Genomic DNA, 19,028 nt, shown 5'->3' with positions numbered 1-19,028 from the left:
CAGAATGTGTTGTAATGATATCCATCTTATTACGAGTGCTATCAACAAAACAAACCAAAGCAAAGCACAGGCGTTTTACAGTGAAAACCTTTATTAAGTATTCATATATCTCTTCCACTTGCTGTTTGTTATCCTCCTCCTTCATATTTGCTGTTTGGCATCTATAGGATATCTATTTACACAGGTACACATATCCACAGGTGAGGCTGGGTCGCTGGGACAGGCCTTTCCGAAATGATGACCACCATAGTTCACTCCTCTTTCACCCTGCACTCCTCTTTCACCCTGCACTCCTTCATTTGAGGAAGGGGGGATGAGCTGAGTGAATATACTCCATTATTATTACCCTGTATGTCCCAACGCAAGAGAGAGAGAGAGATACTAAGAGGTGAAGACGAGACAGAAAGATTTAGCTACACAACAGGACAATATTGTGTGTTGGTTGACTAGCCTAACAAACTATTGCACGCAGGTAGACACACACATGCACACTAACACACTCACACTAACACTCTCATGTGTGTGCGCGCGCGCGCGCGTGTGTGTGTGCACACACACACACACACACACACACACACGCTCAAACAGCAGCTACAAGTTCTGGAGCAGACAGTCCTCATAGCCCCCATCACAGTGTAGATACCACAGACTAAAAATATTAAGATTCTTTTCAAACTGAAGTGCTGTGCAAAGTTAACTAGCAGGGCATGATCGAATGGTGTTATTTAAAATGCCTATAGAACATCTTTAATATGCACTGTACATATTTCAGTCAACTTTGTAATAGGAGTATTTCTTTTTAAATCATATCCATTCATTCTCTTGGGGAAAACAGTCTTAAATACCTCTACTAGTAAATGAAGAGGAACAAAAGGGAAATGTGAGCAAAAGAAGAAGAAAGGAAACGTTCATTTCATTGTCATAGCTTTTACATTATGAAACACAATAGAGTTACATCAACGCAATATTCTCTGAAAATGAGCAGTTTCTTCTTTTCACAAATAAAACATGACACATTCAGGCGGTGGCGCACATATCTAAGTGTTAACATATTAGAATACTTATAATTACAGAGTTTGTTGTGTGTGTGTGTGTGTGTGTGTGTGTGTGTGTGTGTGTGTGTGTGTGTGTGTGCGCGTGCGATGCATCTTTACATGTATAAGTGTGTGTAAGTACAGAGTGCATTTCTTTTGTGTGGATGTGAGTAAAAGCTGGCATACAGTATGAGTGTGTGTATGTGTGTGTGTGTGTGCGTGTGTGTGTGTGCGTGTGTGTGTGTGTGTGTGTGTGTGTGTCTGTGTGTGTGTGTGTGTGTGTGTGTGTGTGTGTGTGTGTGTGTGTGTGTGTGTGTGTGTGCGAGACTGTGTGTGTGTGTGTGTGCGTGCGTGCGTGAGTGCGTGCGTGCGTGAGTGCGTGCGTGCGTGCGCGTGTCTATTTCTTCATCTGTGCTCGTAGGCAACCCTGTCCCCTTTCCAGCTAGATAGTCCATCATTCTCAGCGGGGCAACAACAGTCTTTGCCCCCTGCCATGGTCTATCTATGCAATGTTGTGCAAGGGTTAGCTCTGTAGTAGACACATGGGGGTTACAAGTAGACCAGGGCTCTGTCTAAGTGCTGGGGGAGAAGCACCGGGGACTCTGTCTAAGTGCTGCGGGAGAAGCCTGGAGACGATGTAGGGACCGTGAGCAGGATGGAGGACGTGAAGGGCAGGTTACACTGGCTTTGTGGGAGGTAGGTGTGAACGGACAGCTGGCCGGCTGCCGGGCTCCGCGGCATGACAGGGTTCCTCTCTTCCACTGCCCCGGACTGCCTCCCTCCTTTAAGTTGGTGTTGATTATGAAAACAGACACATGTTAATTCAGTGACCTGAGAGAGAGAGAGAGAGAGAGAGGAAGAGAGGGAGGGAGGAAGGAAGAGAGAGAGAGGGAGGGAGAGAGAGATTGAATTATGGGGAGTGTTGCAGGAGGCACAGTGTCAATCAAATTTCCATTCCAATTATTGTATAGTCCGTGGGGACACAAATTAAATTTTTATGCATATCAAAACTTACAACGCTGTTACATTGCGCATGATGCGTTGACATAATGAGAGGGTGCGCTACAAAAACCACAACAGCAATGTCTCTGTAAAGGTGCTATTGATAACATTCAACATTGATCGCATTCTAGAGGTCGCACTTCCCCTCCCCCCTCCCATTGCATTCACGTCACAACATGGCTGTGTCTTGTTTAGGCCTATGGCCTTTAGAGTCAAGAATTAAAAAATATATATATATCAACAACCTCAGAAATTCTACACAGACATAAACAAAACATTCATTGTGGACCCACCAAAATAAAAATAGATTTAATTTATTTATGGGAAAAGCTATATTTTTTATTCCACACCTTTCTAAAAGCTCAGTGGATGTATTTTTATTTATTTATTTATTGTTGGAGAAAAATATAAGTTCCATTGGCATTTCCTAATCAATAAGCTATAAGCTATAATTGCATACACATAATTAATGCTATGAGTCATTAGTCATAAGACATCTCACAAATGCATATTTGCACTATGCAGAGACACATAACTAGCTTATCAAGCAGGAGATTTCTCCCCTTTGCTCTGGCCTTCAGAAACTCAGCATGACAATGGCCATGAGACAGGAACACTTGCTGATACAGACGGGCAGCCCTGTAGGCTCCAAGTCAAGTCCTCAAAAAAACATGAGATTCAGCCCTCTGACCATACATATTGCAGAGAATGTATGGTTTTAAATATACTTTCATGAGACATCTTACTGGCTCTTGGTTTCATTCATTTGGTTTATATAAGCTGTTTGAATCATTATAATGCGGATGAGGAATGGTGAAATTCCATTCTCTAACATTTATTCATTTATTATTATTCATCTACATAAAAATGTTATCAACAGCACCTTAAGACTATCAGAGGATGTCAATATTTTCTGCTATTGTTTTGTTTGATGTTTTTTTCATGCCACTTACCTATGGGTTAGTTTAGGCATTCCCTGCCTCTGTGACAACGGAAGGGAGAAAGAGAGAGAAAATGTGAAAGTGCTACAACACAGTTCCCAAGGTCACACTATTTATAGACTACCACGTTCACACAACGCCAACAATGGAGCAAGCCAGCGTGCGCTGTTCAGAGTGACTAGGCGAAGAGCAGACGAAGGCCAGCAGATGGCGCTAGGGATGAGCTAATTGGTAAAAGACGAGAGCCGTAAAGAACTAATCGATGCTGCTCATAATCAATGAGGCCACACAATAAGGCTATTTATTGACGAGTACTGCTGCTCATGATCCCTTTTCAAGTTTTCTCTTCTGGAACATTGTTCCAAGGTCTTCCATCTCGTCTCTCTGCTAGTAGCCTGGTCTTTTTCAATTGGAGGTCACCGGGGAGGGTATGAGAAAAGGCAGTTTCATCGTACCTATTTAGAGAGAGCAGCGTCATCGTTAGGAGGAGGGTGATGCCAGCCCTTTCTAAAGCTGCACACAGTTACAGCAATGTTACAATAACAGAAGCCGTGTGTTGGCTATATCTCCCTCATAAGAACAGGGTGACAGCAAACTAAGGAAACATCTGTTGGTAATTAAACACACCATTCCAAAAGCCCTCAGCTGCAATTAACATGTCTCTTCTCTCTCTCTCTCTCTCTCTCTCTCTCTCTCTCTCTCTCTCTCTCTCTCTCTCTATCTCTCTCTCTCTCTCTGTCTCTCTCTCTCTCTCTCTCTCTCTCTCTCTCTCTCTCTCCTATGCCTCAGTTCCTTCCCATCTCTCTTTTCCTGTTCTCTCTCCCCGCCTCCCTTTAAGGGATTGTTGCTTGTGCATGTCTGTCTGGTTTCATTACAGCCTACAGGGGGCGGACATACTAATCCCATTCCCCATCAGGACGCAGTGAGGCCACATGGCAGGACTCAGGCCTTTTCTCACTGCATAACCCCCTGTGATAGGGATGCAGAATGACGCATGACACCGGTGCAGGCTCGACTAAATCACCATGTCCCGTGACTGAACGCTTGACCTTTGGGTGGGGGAGTGAGGTCTGCTGGTGCCTGGAGGGTGTGCGGGATTGTCCTGCTATCTTTGAAGGATCGTCATAACCCTGGCCACAAACTCTTTAAGACACTCCCCCACGGCAAGAGACTGAGGTCTGCCAAGACCAGAACCACCCGCCACAAGACCAGCTTCTTCCCAACCGCCATCAGCCAAGGCCCGAAAACCCCTTCCGCCAAGGGCCTCACCAACAACCCCCCCCCCCCCCCCCACTCACACACACACACACACACACACACACACACCCCCCCACAAACTCTGTGTGTGGGGTTAACTGACTGGTAAATTGATGTAAATTGATGTAAATTCCCTGCACATTAACGCCTATTTAACTTAGCCTGTAAATTTCATATACATTCAATGTAAACTCTTATCTAACTCTGACTGTAAATTCATGTAAATCCACTGGCTATTTAACGTATATTTAACTCAGTCTGTAAATCCCATGTAAATCCAACGTAAATTCATATTTATCATCCACAGAACACTTCACCACTCATGTACATATTGTATATATTGACTAGATTTGATTCGATTTGATTGCACTTGCATCCTTGCGATTGCCGTTAGTTATCTTCCTACTTCTTATCCCTGTATATTGATGTAACCGCTACGCTGCATACAGACACTAAGACAAATACTGTGGCAATAAAAGTGATTCTGATTCTGATTCTGATACAGTATGTGGTTTCTGAGGTAGCATTATTAGCTAATGTTTGAAATGTGATGGTTGATGGTTCACGTCTATGTGAAAATGAGCACACATGGTTGCTCACTCAGTGATTAAAACTAGAAACAGAGCGCGCTGCACGCACTGCTTTCTAGCCTACCGTGCCTTGTCCTCCTTCCCCTCATCGTTCATTTCTACCGTACCTCGTTGGTTTCCCCTCAAGGTCTCTCGCCCGCCGCGCGGGCTCGCAGATGCAGCTTGGCTGCTGCGCGGCCTCGCCTTGTGCGCCGCGCCATGCCATCCCACTCTCCAATTATAGGGTGGCGAGATGTCCTTTTGATTTCTTTCTTTTTTGTAGGTGTCATCATCATATAATCATTCCAATAAATTGCAAAAAAATAAGAAACAATAAAAAGGAAACTGAAGTATATAGGATTCATACCTTTTTCCTGCTATTATTTGTTTGTTTGTGATATACCATGTCATGCTCATTACCCAGAAATAGACTCATACAGTGCCATAGGTATTGCTCACTACATTTAAAGCTTTCTGAATTTAGTCTGCCCTGTTCCTGTTGTTATGATGCACTGCACTCTGACCTGTTCCTGCTGTTATGATGCACTGCACTCTGACCTGTTCCTGTTGTTATGATGCACTGCACTCTGACCTGTTCCTGCTGTTATGATGCACTGCACTCTGACCTGTTCCTGTTGTTATGATGCACTGCACTCTGACCTGTTCCTGTTGCTATGATGCACTGCATTCTGACCTGTTCCTGCTGTTATGATGCACTGCACTCTGACCTGTTCCTGCTGTTATGATGCACTGCACTCTGACCTGTTCCTGTTGTTATGATGCACTGCATTCTGACCTGTTCCTGTTGTTATGATGCACTGCACTCTGACCTGTTCCTGTTGTTATGATGCACTGCACTCTGACCTGCTCCTGCTGTTATGATGCACTGCACTCTGACCTGTTCCTGTTGTTATGATGCACTGCACTCTGACCTGTTCCTGCTGTTATGATGCACTGCACTCTGACCTGTTCCTGTTGTTATGATGCACTGCACTCTGACCTGTTCCTGTTGTTATGATGCACTGCACTCTGCCCTGTTCCTGTTGTTACGATGCACTGCACTCTGACCTGTTCCTGCTGTTATGATGCACTGCACTCTGACCTGTTCCTGCTGTTATGATGCACTGCACTCTGACCTGCTCCTGCTGTTATGATGCACTGCACTCTGACCTGTTCCTGCTGTTATGATGCACTGCACTCTGACCTGTTCCTGTTGTTATGATGCACTGCACTCTGACCTGTTCCTGCTGTTATGATGCACTGCACTCTGACCTGTTCCTGTTGTTATGATGCACTGCACTCTGACCTGCTCCTGCTGTTATGATGCACTGCACTCTGACCTGTTCCTGCTGTTATGATGCACTGCACTCTGACCTGTTCCTGCTGTTATGATGCACTGCACTCTGACCTGTTCCTGCTGTTATGATGCACTGCACTCTGACCTGTTCCTGCTGTTATGATGCACTGCACTCTGACCTGTTCCTGTTGTTATGATGCACTGCACTCTGACCTGTTCCTGCTGTTATGATGCACTGCACTCTGACCTGTTCCTGTTGTTATGATGCACTGCACTCTGACCTGTTCCTGCTGTTATGATGCACTGCACTCTGACCTGTTCCTGTTGTTATGATGCACTGCACTCTGACCTGCTCCTGCTGTTATGATGCACTGCACTCTGACCTGTTCCTGCTGTTATGATGCACTGCACTCTGACCTGTTCCTGCTGTTATGATGCACTGCACTCTGACCTGTTCCTGCTGTTATGATGCACTGCACTCTGACCTGTTCCTGCTGTTATGATGCACTGCACTCTGACCCGTTCCTGCTGTTATGATGCACTGCACTCTGCCCTGCTGTTATGATGCACTGCACTCTGACCTGTTCCTGTTGTTATGATGCACTGCACTCTGACCCGTTCCTGCTGTTATGATGCACTGCACTCTGCCCTGCTGTTATGATGCACTGCACTCTGACCTGTTCCTGCTGTTATGATGCACTGCACTCTGACCTGCTCCTGCTGTTATGATGCACTGCACTCTGACCTGTTCCTGCTGTTATGATGCACTGCACTCTGACCTGTTCCTGTTGTTATGATGCACTGCACTCTGACCTGTTCCTGCTGTTATGATGCACTGCACTCTGACCTGTTCCTGTTGTTATGATGCACTGCACTCTGACCTGCTCCTGCTGTTATGATGCACTGCACTCTGACCTGTTCCTGCTGTTATGATGCACTGCACTCTGACCTGTTCCTGCTGTTATGATGCACTGCACTCTGACCTGTTCCTGCTGTTATGATGCACTGCACTCTGACCTGTTCCTGCTGTTATGATGCACTGCACTCTGACCCGTTCCTGCTGTTATGATGCACTGCACTCTGCCCTGCTGTTATGATGCACTGCACTCTGACCTGTTCCTGCTGTTATGATGCACTGCACTCTGCCCTGCTGTTATGATGCACTGCACTCTGCCCTCACTGGTGGAGGGCAAGCAAAAAGAAAATAGATCAGTAAAGTATCACATTACATAAGCTTCCATAACAGATCTCACCCTTGCTCTCAGCCAGCAGCTCTTCGGTCATGAGTCCGTCCTGCCGGTTCCCCAGGACGAAGGCCAGGAAGGCGAGGATGAGGGCGTCCAGGATGCCCATGATGGCCAGGATGTAGGCCCAGCGCACCGAGCACGCCCCCAGGCTGTACTTGTCCGTCTGCTCTCCACACATCCGCCGGACCTCATCGCTGTCCCAGCCGTCCGGATAGATCATACAGCCCAGCACCAGACACACACCTGGTGATGGGAGAGGGCACACGGGAGATAAAGAGGAGGAATGATCACCTATAGTGCGCTTTAAAAGCCCCTCTATCCTCCTCGCTTTGGAGATTTATTGCATTTATCAAATTGATTTTCACTTGCTCCCTCAGGCTGGGAGTGTCTAGACGAGACGTGTGCCAGGCTGCCGGCAGTAGAACAGCGTTAAATAACAGCGGCGGTAAACAACAACAGCGATAGTCACAGAGACGAGAGTTGTAGTTGCACTAATTGGGCTGATTATAAATTTATGAACGGTCCTCCAAAAACGGCCAGCTCGTTGAACTGTTAACTCACATTTTAATTGGTGTCTAGTGATTGGATAGCCCAGCACGGAAAATCACGACTCTATTGGCCCGTTCGGAAACACGATTGAGAGCCCCAGGCACGGTCTTGCAGGCACGGAATTTGTCTTTCGCCTCCGACCCCACCTTTCCTCTCCCTCTTCAATATGAACCACCTCGTTCTCAGCGTCTGCCCGAGGGGTAAACATCTCTCTCTCATCTTCCATTTGGATGAGAATCTTCTCGGAGGTGACGCTGCAGCAGAACATTTGGATGAGGATCTTCTCGGAGGTGACGCTGCAGCAGAAACCGCACAAGGCCTGGGAGAGGAGCTGACTGCACAATTACCCAGAGTGCATTGTAGGCTACATGAATAATAAAACAGACTCCTCGCTTCTTTATCCTCCCAAACTTTAACTCGCATTTCTCTCCCTCCCCCAGACGGTGGCTGTTTGTGTGTTGGGCTATTATGGATTATGGATCAACAAGGCCCGTCTCTACTTATGAATATTGCCCATGGTTTGTTGCCCATGGGGTCTGTATCTCTTTAAGAGTCTGCTCGCTGCCTGGATTTGTACAGCCTTCAAACAGAAATATCACTCATTTGTATGCTCTCCCCTTTCCTGTACACATGGATGCCACTTCACTTCCTATCCTCTCTAATGACTTCCTCGTCCTCGCTCTAGCTCCTCTTCTGTCTTATCCGCAATCTCAAAAGCGAGAACGATCCTGCTTTATTCCCATTACGCACGCGTACGCATTCGAGCACACACACTGCGGCTAATTGCTTCCGGTAATGCTGCGGTCTTTAATACTCTTGAAAGACATTACGGGGTGGAGAGAGAGAGAGAGAGAGAGGGAGAGAGATTCAGCAACAGAGATAGTGAGAAAGAGAGAAATTACAGAGCTATTTCTTTGCTGCAGACAGACTGCGTACCTAACAGAGCAGAACATCCCCCTACACCTATATAGAATCCTCTGCTGACTCTCCCTCTGGCTCTGCCTGTCAAAACAACACGGTTCACAGAGTAAGGACTCGGGTAGGTGTTATGACTCAAATGGACCGTCCAGGAGTGCTGAAAACCCACTGTGTGTCACTCAGCCGTTTGAACAATTCTGTTACCAGAGAACATTGCTAGTATTCCTTTACATCACCTCACAGCCACTCTACTACAACATGCTGATTAAACAAGAGCGAGCAGTTGATCAGTGTTATATAATAACACGGTGTTACTATGAATATGACTTGCTGAGAGGGCTGCTGACGCGTGATTTCTATTCGCACATAGGATAAGCAATAACCACGCCCTGTGGCGCCGGGATTGGCCAGGAGCATTGAAGCTTGGGACTAAAGCACCTGGGTTTTTTCATCTTTTAAAATAAAGATGCTTAAAAAACTATTGCTTGTTACATTTTCAGTGCTGTACCTTTTCTCTGGGTAAGAATTGAGCTTGAAATTAACGATATGATACATTATATTATAGGAGCTATGAACGTGAACATAACACGTTTATATTATTGCATGTTTTTGTAGATTGTGTACATTGTGTAGATTACAATTATTATGCTTATTATTATTATTACTATGCTAAGGAAGGTAGGTGACCATAATTCATTTCAATGTCTCTCTCTCAATGTCCGCTCTCGAAATCGCTGTCCGTTCTCAAGAGCTATTCAGTTGGTTCATGAAATCGCTGGGCTGCGTGCCCTCCAGTGTTTGTGGTGTGGGAGATTCCAGCTGTCAAAAGAAGAAGACAAAAGATCCTGGCCAATCCCGGCGCCACAGGGCGTGGTTATTGCTTATCCTATGTGCGAATAGAAATCACGCGCTGCTGACGGATCCACTGTGTTTTGAGGGGAGCTGTCCAACCCGGAGACGGTGCTGAAAAGCTGAAACATCTGCCTTTTTAGGCTGTCATGTTATCAGCTGATCTACAGGGGGAGCTGTCCACGTGTTCTGCGGCTGCTGCTGCTGTGCTGACTGGGGGCGTGGCTCCATGGGAAATCATACACTGTGGCGCACTGGTGGAAATCGAACTTTTGGCCAGCGGACCGGGTAAACATTTTCCTTGGAACAAGAATAAATTGCTACCGTCGCTATAGCTCTTAGATTTATAAATGGTATGATAAATCATGTGAGCGTATAGTAACAACATTCATTGAAGAGAGGGAGCGCAGTGGAAGACTGAATAATATGAGAACGTCTATAAGTTAATAGCTGTAACTACACTAGAATACAGAATATTACTTTCCCCTCTGTCTCTCATAAATGCATTTAAATGATTTCAAGGTAAGAGAAGCTTTTGGAGATCCTCCTGGATATCTGCTCCACGCCGCTGGCTTGAATCAACCTGGACATGGTTGCCTCTGAGGCAGGAGGAAAAAGAGAAATAAGGGAGGTCTACAGTACACCTACAGCAGTGAGTCACAGTGACTTAATGCAGATGACACCTGGGGAGACAGACCCAAGGAGAGCAAGGGAGACGCAAGGGCAGAAAAATACCTGCCACAGTCGCAACAGATGATTATAAAACGTCTGCTGCAAAGCCTGCCTCTGCAGGTGAACAGGATGCACTGGTGAAGTTTACACCAGCAGAGGGCGCCACATATGCCACCCCTGCTCCCACAACCAGTATTGTGAGAAGCACATGTCTCCTCCACACATGCTAACAGCAAGCCTAGAGTCAACTAATCCACAGCCACACACAACCAGTGTTGGGGGTAACTCATTACAAAAGTAACATATTACATGTAATATATTACTTTTAGCAGTAACTCAGTGATATAACTTATTACTTATAGGATTTCAGTAATATTATACCAGTTACTTTGTCAAGTAACTCAAGTTACAAATTGAGTTACATTTTATTAAATCAAAGCAAATATTTAAAAAGATACAATCATTTCCTAATCAAACTGTGTGTTTTTATGCAAATAACCACTATAGATGACAATAACAAAGGAAAAGCATAACATTTACAATTTTGGATTGTTTACACTGACTTCAAGGCGGTTTAATTTCTTTTTTGGGATGGTTCCGGGGCGGCGATGTCATTCTGCTGCTGCTGTTGTTTTGGTAAAAGTAATGCAAAAGTAGTGTAATAAGTAACGAGTTACTCTACACAGAAAGTAATATTGTAAAGTAACGTATTACTTTCAAATGAATGTAACTAGTAATATGTAGTATATTACATTTTGAAAGTAACTTGCCCAACACTGCACACAACACAACACAACACAACACAACACAACACAACACAACACAACACAACACAACACAACACCTGCCAGCAACCCCATTACATCACAGTGCTACAGTACATCGACCTACATAATCAGGGGCTTAATACAAATCCACAAAGGGAAAAAAATGAAACAAAAGAAATAACCTCTATATCACCAATAGGAAGCTCCGCCCATCACAGCACCCAAAGAAGAAAAGAGGGTTCCCCTGAGGTTTTTATTCAGAAGTAACGGTATTCTGGACAAAGCCGTTTTTTTTTTACAACTGTCTTCTCTGTAGTCTGTACTATTTATTTTTCTTTCTAAGAGATTCCAAATACATATATATTTTTTTAAAATATGTTATGTTGCACAAATTCAATGAGAGTTCAAGGATGTAGGTTTCATCAGGGATCTCTAGTGCACCCAAAATCTCTGGGGATGACAGGTTCATACATAGCTCGTACATAACTACATAATACATAACTCCTTTTAAGTGGTGGGGACGATGACGCTATGCTAGGGCATTCACGACTAGTGAATTTTACTAGTCGACTAGTCGTCCCTAAAGGTAGTCGACTAGTCGACTAGTCGTTTTTTTTCTGCCTTTGCTCTTGTAGTAAATGTTATCCAACGTATGGTAGCTTGAGAGTTCATTCCACCAGTGAACTACAGCTGGGGGATTGGATGCTTTCCAATTTAAAGCTATGCATTTCCTAGCTGCCAACAGGGCAAGATCTATGTATTTACTTTGAATGCATTGTTTTTGTTTGGTTGTTTGTCCAATAGTCTTGTTTGTTCTTGGATTATTGTGTATCTTATGCAGTTCTCTTGTTTTGTTTTGTTGTGTTTTGATGTTCTTTGTGGGGGATATGGGATATGGGATATGATAGTCCATGTATGTCGTGTAAATACCTCATGTTCTTTCTTAAAAACAAACAAACAAAAAAAAACGACTAGTCGACTACTAAGCACAGTGTCGACTAGTGGTTTTACTAGTCGTCTAGTCGACTAGTCTGTGAATGCCCTACACTATACATGTATACTGTATATATATACGAGGGATCAGCCGGGCAGCATTTTGGTAAACAAACCACGTTCCCTATGGCGCTGCCTTGAATGTCTCACCCTAGTCCCGGCTATGTTGTTTACATTTTAAAAACTGCGACAGTTCGCACAACTTCAAGACAACATGCATATATATTTATACATCAGACTCTTGAGCTACTTCTGCTCTCACTCAGAATGTCAAAATATAACTGATGTCATGTATAGTTTTTGAGATATGAACGTTTGTTTGGCACAACTCTATAGCACAACTCTCTACTATAATAGTATTTAGATATTTAGTTGTAAACGTGCAGGTCTTCCAGCATCCCCCAGGGGTGCTGCTGGGTCACATGTGTACCATACAAATCAATAGAGGACAGAGATATGAAAGTTGAAACTGTTGGCATATACATTATACAATGTTACGTCACGCTGAAATATTGTCAGCGCAGCCACAACGCGGGCTGATGTCAGAGTGTGTAAGAATATATATGAGAAACGATACTGCTAGTTACTGCCAGCTTGGCAGCTATTGCATTTTCATATGCAACTATCTCTGGTGGTGCAGACTCATTCACGGGATGGAACTATAATACTATGAGGAAAGGGTGATTATTGAGGTATGATCTACAACAATATGATATATAATGCATATAAATATAGAATGTTTTTCTTATCATAATAATAGTATATATTGTACATATTCACCTGAATTAGATAGGCTCTATGTAATTCACTTGGAAGCATTTCAACATAACGTCATGCTGCAGTAATAAATGGTACGCCCCAAATCCTAGCAGCCGCACTAGCAGCGCACCTGACAGAAGGCAGCTGTCAGTCGGAGTGGAGACATGACATTAACTGATGGCATTCATTTATCCTACCCTTTCAGCTTTGCCCTTTTCTCTGCTCTCAAGCATGCAGAGGAGAGCAGGAGCTTAGAGACAGGAGAGACTGAGGAAGAGACAGGGAGAGGTATCGAGGTAGAGAGAGGCTGACAGAGACAGAGGGAGGAGAGAGAGAGAGAGAGAGAGAGAGAGAGAGAGAGAGAGAGTTAGAGAGAGGCCGACAGAGACAGAGGGAGGGAGAGAGAGAGAGAGAGAGAGAGAGGCTGACAGAGACTGAGGGAGGAAGAGAGAGAGAGAGAGAGAGAGAGAGAGAGAGAGAGAGAGAGAGAGAGAGAGTTAGAGAGAGGCCGACAGAGACAGAGGGAGGGAGAGAGAGAGAGAGAGAGAGAGAGGCTGACAGAGACTGAGGGAGGAAGAGAGAGAGAGAGAGAGAGAGAGAGGCTGACAGAGACTGAGGGAGGAAGAGAGAGAGAGAGAGAGAGAGAGAGAGAGGCTGACAGAGACAGAGGGAGGAAGAGAGAGAGAGAGAGAGAGAGAGAGAGACAGAGGGAGGAAGAGAGAGAGAGAGAGAGAGAGGCTGACAGAGACAGAGGGAGGAAGAGGGAGAGAGAGAGAGAGAGAGTTAGAGAGAGGCCGACAGAGACAGAGGGAGGAAGAGACAGAGAGAGAGAGAGAGTTAGAGAGAGGCTGACAGAGACAGAGGGAGGAAGAGAGAGAGAGAGAGAGAGAGAGAGAGTTAGAGAGAGGCCGACAGGAGGTGGTGAGAGACAGAGGCTGCGAGCCCTGTGTGTGGCCTCCAGCAAGTACCCAGGACCATGCTAACGTCATGAGCACTGGCTACCATATGCTCCTGGAGCCCCTTGGCGGAGATATTCTCAGCGTTTTCTCTCTCTCTCTCCTCCACACATACACACATACTGTACTGCAGCTACACACACCTTTCTCTATCTCTCTCTCTCCTCCACACATACACACATACTGTACTGCAGCTACACACACCTTTCTCTATCTCTCTCTCTCCTCCACACATACACACATACTGTACTGCAGCTACACACACCTTTCTCTGCTATCTCTGTCTCTCCTCCACACATACACACATACTGTACTGCAGCTACACACACCTTTCTCTGCTATCTCACTCTCTCTCCTCCACACATACACACATACTGTACTGCAGCTACACACACCTTTCTCTGCTATCTCTCTCTCTCCTCCACACATACACACATACTGTACTGCAGCTACACACACCTTTCTCTGCTATCTCTCTCTCTCTCCTCCACACATACACACATACTGTACTGCAGCTACACACACCTTTCTCTGCTATCTCTCTCTCTCCTCCACACATACACACATACTGTACTGCAGCTACACACACCTTTCTCTGCTCTCTCTCTCTCTCTCTCCTCCACACATACACACATACTGTACTGCAGCTACACACACCTTTCTCTGCTATCTCTCTCTCTCTCCTCCACACATACACACATACTGTACTGCAGCTACACACACCTTTCTCTGCTATCTCTCTCTCTCCTCCACACATACACACATACTGTACTGCAGCTACACACACCTTTCTCTGCTCTCTCTCTCTCTCCTCCACACATACACACATACTGTACTGCAGCTACACACACCTTTCTCTGCTATCTCTCTCTCTCCTCCACACACACACACATACTGTACTGCAGCTACACACATCTTTCTCTGCTCTCTCTCTCTCTCTCCTCCACACATACACACATACTGTACTGCAGCTACACACACCTTTCTCTATCTCTCTCTCTCTCCTCCACACATACACACATACTGTACTGCAGCTACACACACCTTTCTCTGCTATCTCTCTCTCCTCCACACATACACACATACTGTACTGCAGCTACACACACCTTTCTCTGCTATCTCTCTCTCTCCTCCACACATACACACATACTGTACTGCAGCTACACACACCTTTCTCTGCTATCTCTCTCTCCTCCACACATACACACATACTGTACTGCAGCTACACACACCTTTCTCTGCTATCTCTCTCTCTCCTCCACACATACACACATACTGTACTGCAGCTACACACACCTTTCTCTGCTATCTCTCTCTCTCCTCCACACATACACACATACTGTACTGCAGCTACACACACCTTTCTCTGCTCTCTCTCTCTCTCCTCCACACATACACACATACTGTACTGCAGCTACACACACCTTTCTCTGCTCTCTCTCTCTCTCCTCCACACATACACACATACTGTACTGCAGCTACACACACCTTTCTCTGCTATCTCTCTCTCCCTGTGAACACGGGGCTCATGCAAGTGGAGAGCTGGGATGAGAAATGCATGTTGGCAAACGGCAGTTTACGTAAGAGACCCTAGGTAGGGCAGATTAGGTGTGAAGGGCACTACGGGGAAGTGTGAGGACTGAACGGCAGCAGATGGTCAGGTTGGGACATGATGGTACAGGACTGGATGTGTCAGTAGTGCATTGGCTCGTTTTCCCGAAGAAACCAGTTAATCTCATTGAAATGACTCCTATAATCTCAGGGTGTAATTTGTGTAATTTTGTGCCAAGGGGTCAATGTGGACCTCCAATGTGACCACCAGAGCAGCTGCCTGGTTGGATTTGGCAGGATTTAGAGTGTCTGATTAGCATACAAAGAAATAAATCGGATATATTTGTCCCTAAACACACTGGCAACAGATTCATGTTGATGATGATGCAGAGGTTGTAATTTGACGTCAGCTCCCTCCCTCTCTACTTACTATCTGTTACACATGCAAACAGAAACAGTCGAGAATCGTGCAAATCCTTGTGTCTTTTCAGTGTTTCAGCATTGCATGGGTGACTATGTAAATGTGTGCAAACATGCAGTTCTGTTTGTCAAGTCAAGTCAAGTCAAGTTTATTTGTATAGCACATTTCATACACAGAGGCAATTCAAAGTGCTTCACATAAAATGGTTGACAAGAAATAAAAGAATAAAAGAAGAGAATAAAATGGACATTTAAAAGCATCACAACAAAACTTTAAAAAAGAGAGTATAAAAGTGCATTAGGCAACAGGCCTTTCGCAAAAACTCAGGTCTGGGTATGTGTTTCTTTATCTTTATACTGCAGTTTGGACGCCAAGCATACCTTTCAGCTTGCGTCTTTCTGTTGCCCGTTGACAAACAGGCCGTTTTTTTTTCTCTAAACCTTGCTTAAAACGAGTACGGCTCTAGTAAGCTCCCCTTACGCGTGCGTCCCCTCCTGACGCAACACCTCACCCTCTTCTGGAAAATAGTTACCCAAGGCAGTGAGTATATCCGTAGTACGGCGATAGTGAGTTTTATATATATCTCACGCGAATGTCCCTCCATGGACCTTGCACCACCTTGTGTGATTCTTTCTCTGCATGTTCAATATTCCTGCTCTCCGCATCTCTCACAAATCTGCAGCACATCTAAGTAGCCATGATTTTTCAACAGTCGTGTGGATCTCATTTTCTCCAGCTCTTTTGTTGAAATAGCTGAGACAAACTGAATCATGCACACACACACTAGAGATGCACGATATATCCGCAATCATATCGGTATCGGCCGATGTTAGTCATTTTTTAACATATCCGCATCGGTCCGATGTTGCAATGTTAATATCGATTATCGTATCAGCCAAAATCTTCACATTGAGAGGAAACAATGCGGTAAATCGATGATTGATGGGCTTTTCCAAATCTTTTGGAAATAAATAAATGCATTACTTTTTCAAATCCACAGTGTTTACATGTGTTTTTCAGTATGTACAAAATTTTATTATCATAGAAATGTTTTTTTTATACAGATCATATCGACGGTATCGGTAAATATCGGTCATCGGCCATAACAGCAATGTCAATATCGGTTATCGGTATCGGCCAAAATGTTCATATCGGTGCATCCCTAACACACACATTCCAAACGGTTCTATCTCAGACTGCGTATGGATCTAGTTGGGCCCCCCCTCCCACACACACACATCATGCAAACACACACAGAGATATAGACAAACATCTCCGTCTTTGTGCAAAATAGATGCAGTGGTTTATGTGCTGAACATCATTTATTTGTCACGTCTTATGACAAACAGAAGTTCTGGGAACATCTTTGAGTGTTTCCCAGAGGAGCTTCCAATGAATATGCAAGTCTGCATACAGCACAGCTAATGCTATATTAGGTTCCCATGGGTGAAAGAGTGACCCGAATGTACTGTAGCTAAATCTCAAGTTCACATCAGTGCAATGGGTTCAGTTCATTTTTCCCCCCCTTCTGATTTCCCCCCATTTTCTCCCCAGTTGTACTTGGCCAATTTCCCCCTGCTGCCCTGGTCGCGCTCCACCCCCTCTGCCGATCTGCGGAGAGCCGTAGACTAGCACCGTGCTTCCACCGACACATACGCACTTTGTGCAGTTGCCAGTCGCTTCTTTTGACCTGACAGCGGGGAGCTTCACCGGCAGGACGTCCTGATATCGCCATGTTGTTGTCGTTCCTGGACCAACATGTGCTCCTAGTACGGGCCAGGGAAACCCCGGCCCAAACTAATTTGATTGGTCGCCGCAATTGCTTCTTCCTGAAAACGTGCGACAAGTAAAAAAGATGTGTTTAAGATTAGGGTTTTCTTATCTTGACGACGACCAGACCCAAACCCTAACCCTAACCACATTGTTGTACTTTCCTAAACCTAATTTTTTATAAACATATTTGTGGTTCGACCAGGCCCTCGTGTTGTGGTATAGGCAGGGAATCTACCGCTACACTACCCGGACGCCACGGTTCACTTTTCCTTAGTCCATTTCTTCAAGGCGTTTGATTTGCAGCGGGGAAAGCCAGAAGACAAGTGTAATGGCATACAGAAAGATAACCTTATTACACACATCCAAAACATAACCTTATAACAGCTTGTGAGTGTTCTTCATTGGCTACTAATGTGATCTACTGCCCCTCGAGACGTGGTTCATCACTGATTCTTGTTGTCTACATTGCTGTTCTCAGCACAAGCTGTAGGCTGAGTGAGACTGCTGCCGCTAGTAAAGACAGAGTGTGACAGACAGCTTGGCTGGGTGGTCGGATGACTCGCGTCTCTGAGACATGGAGACAAGCAGCCCAAGGCCTCATGGCAGATGTATGGAGGAGAGGTGGCAGTGGTGGTGGCAGGAGCCTAATGTCTGAAGAAGCCATCATGTCACTGCGAGGTGACTGGTTTCAATCCGCTGAGGGAACAAGACATGCCGCCTGGTCCTCCCCTCTCTCTCTCCCTCTGTAAACAACCACTGCTGAGCCTCCAGCTCAGCCTGCAGAGCAGGATGCAAGTGCTACATTAATGCATAACTCGCCACTAAGGGCCATATGATTTCTGCAAAATGGAAAAAAAACAGACAGAATCATGGAATTTGGTAATAAAAATGCAAAAAAAAAGGCAGCAGGGGGAAATTGGACAAGTACAATTGGGGAGAAAATGGGGGGGGAAATCAGGAGAAAATAATGAATGACAGTGGTAGTGTCGTGCTTCTGCTTCTGTGAAGGCAGAGATGGGAATGAAGGAGCGTCACCGATAGAGATAATCAACCTGCTTGGAATACCAGGTGGGTAGCGTTTACCACATCATTCAGGACAAATTCATATCGCATCAGGCATTGATGATGATGAGGGTGTAGAATGAGGCAAATTAATCCAATCTTCCCCACTGCCAGTCCAGATAGACCAGTGCTGACCAATTTGGGGCCTGCGGGCCAAGTTTGTTTTGGCCCGCCACGGATTTGGGGAAAAAAATGATTCCCCACCCGATTTTTAATCCAGAATGCAACTCGGGCAAGTTATCAGATATCTGCACTGATTGCAAAGGGTGGACGAGCTTTTTCATGTGGTGACTTTGTGAAACAGTGTCTGAATGTGGCTGCGGATACTGTGTTCACTCCTGAGATTGCATCCCTGCAAATTGTCATGGCAAATTGTTTACAAAAGATGGACAATAAAGCTGATTTTCAAAG

At 45.1% G+C, this 19,028-nt stretch overlaps 1 pseudogene across 1 annotated transcript in view; it reads right to left on the bottom strand.

The window, feature by feature from the left end:
* Positions 1-1,640: 1,640 nt before the first annotated feature.
* LOC310800383 (LHFPL tetraspan subfamily member 3 protein pseudogene) overlaps positions 1,641-19,028 on the bottom strand; it is a 29,832-nt pseudogene continuing 12,444 nt past the window's right edge. The window contains exons 2-3 of the transcript in view: positions 7,354-7,590; positions 1,641-1,816 (exon numbers count right to left, since the gene is read on the bottom strand). The product of the transcript in view is annotated as an LHFPL tetraspan subfamily member 3 protein pseudogene (transcript). The remainder of the gene's footprint in view (positions 1,817-7,353; positions 7,591-19,028) is intronic.

This window comes from Poromitra crassiceps (assembly GCF_964638095.1).
Source record: "Poromitra crassiceps genome assembly, chromosome: 30".
Classification (NCBI taxonomy): domain Eukaryota; kingdom Metazoa; phylum Chordata; class Actinopteri; order Beryciformes; family Melamphaidae; genus Poromitra; species Poromitra crassiceps.
Note: the sequence above shows the minus strand (reverse complement) of the source record. Positions and strands in the feature narration are given on the sequence as shown.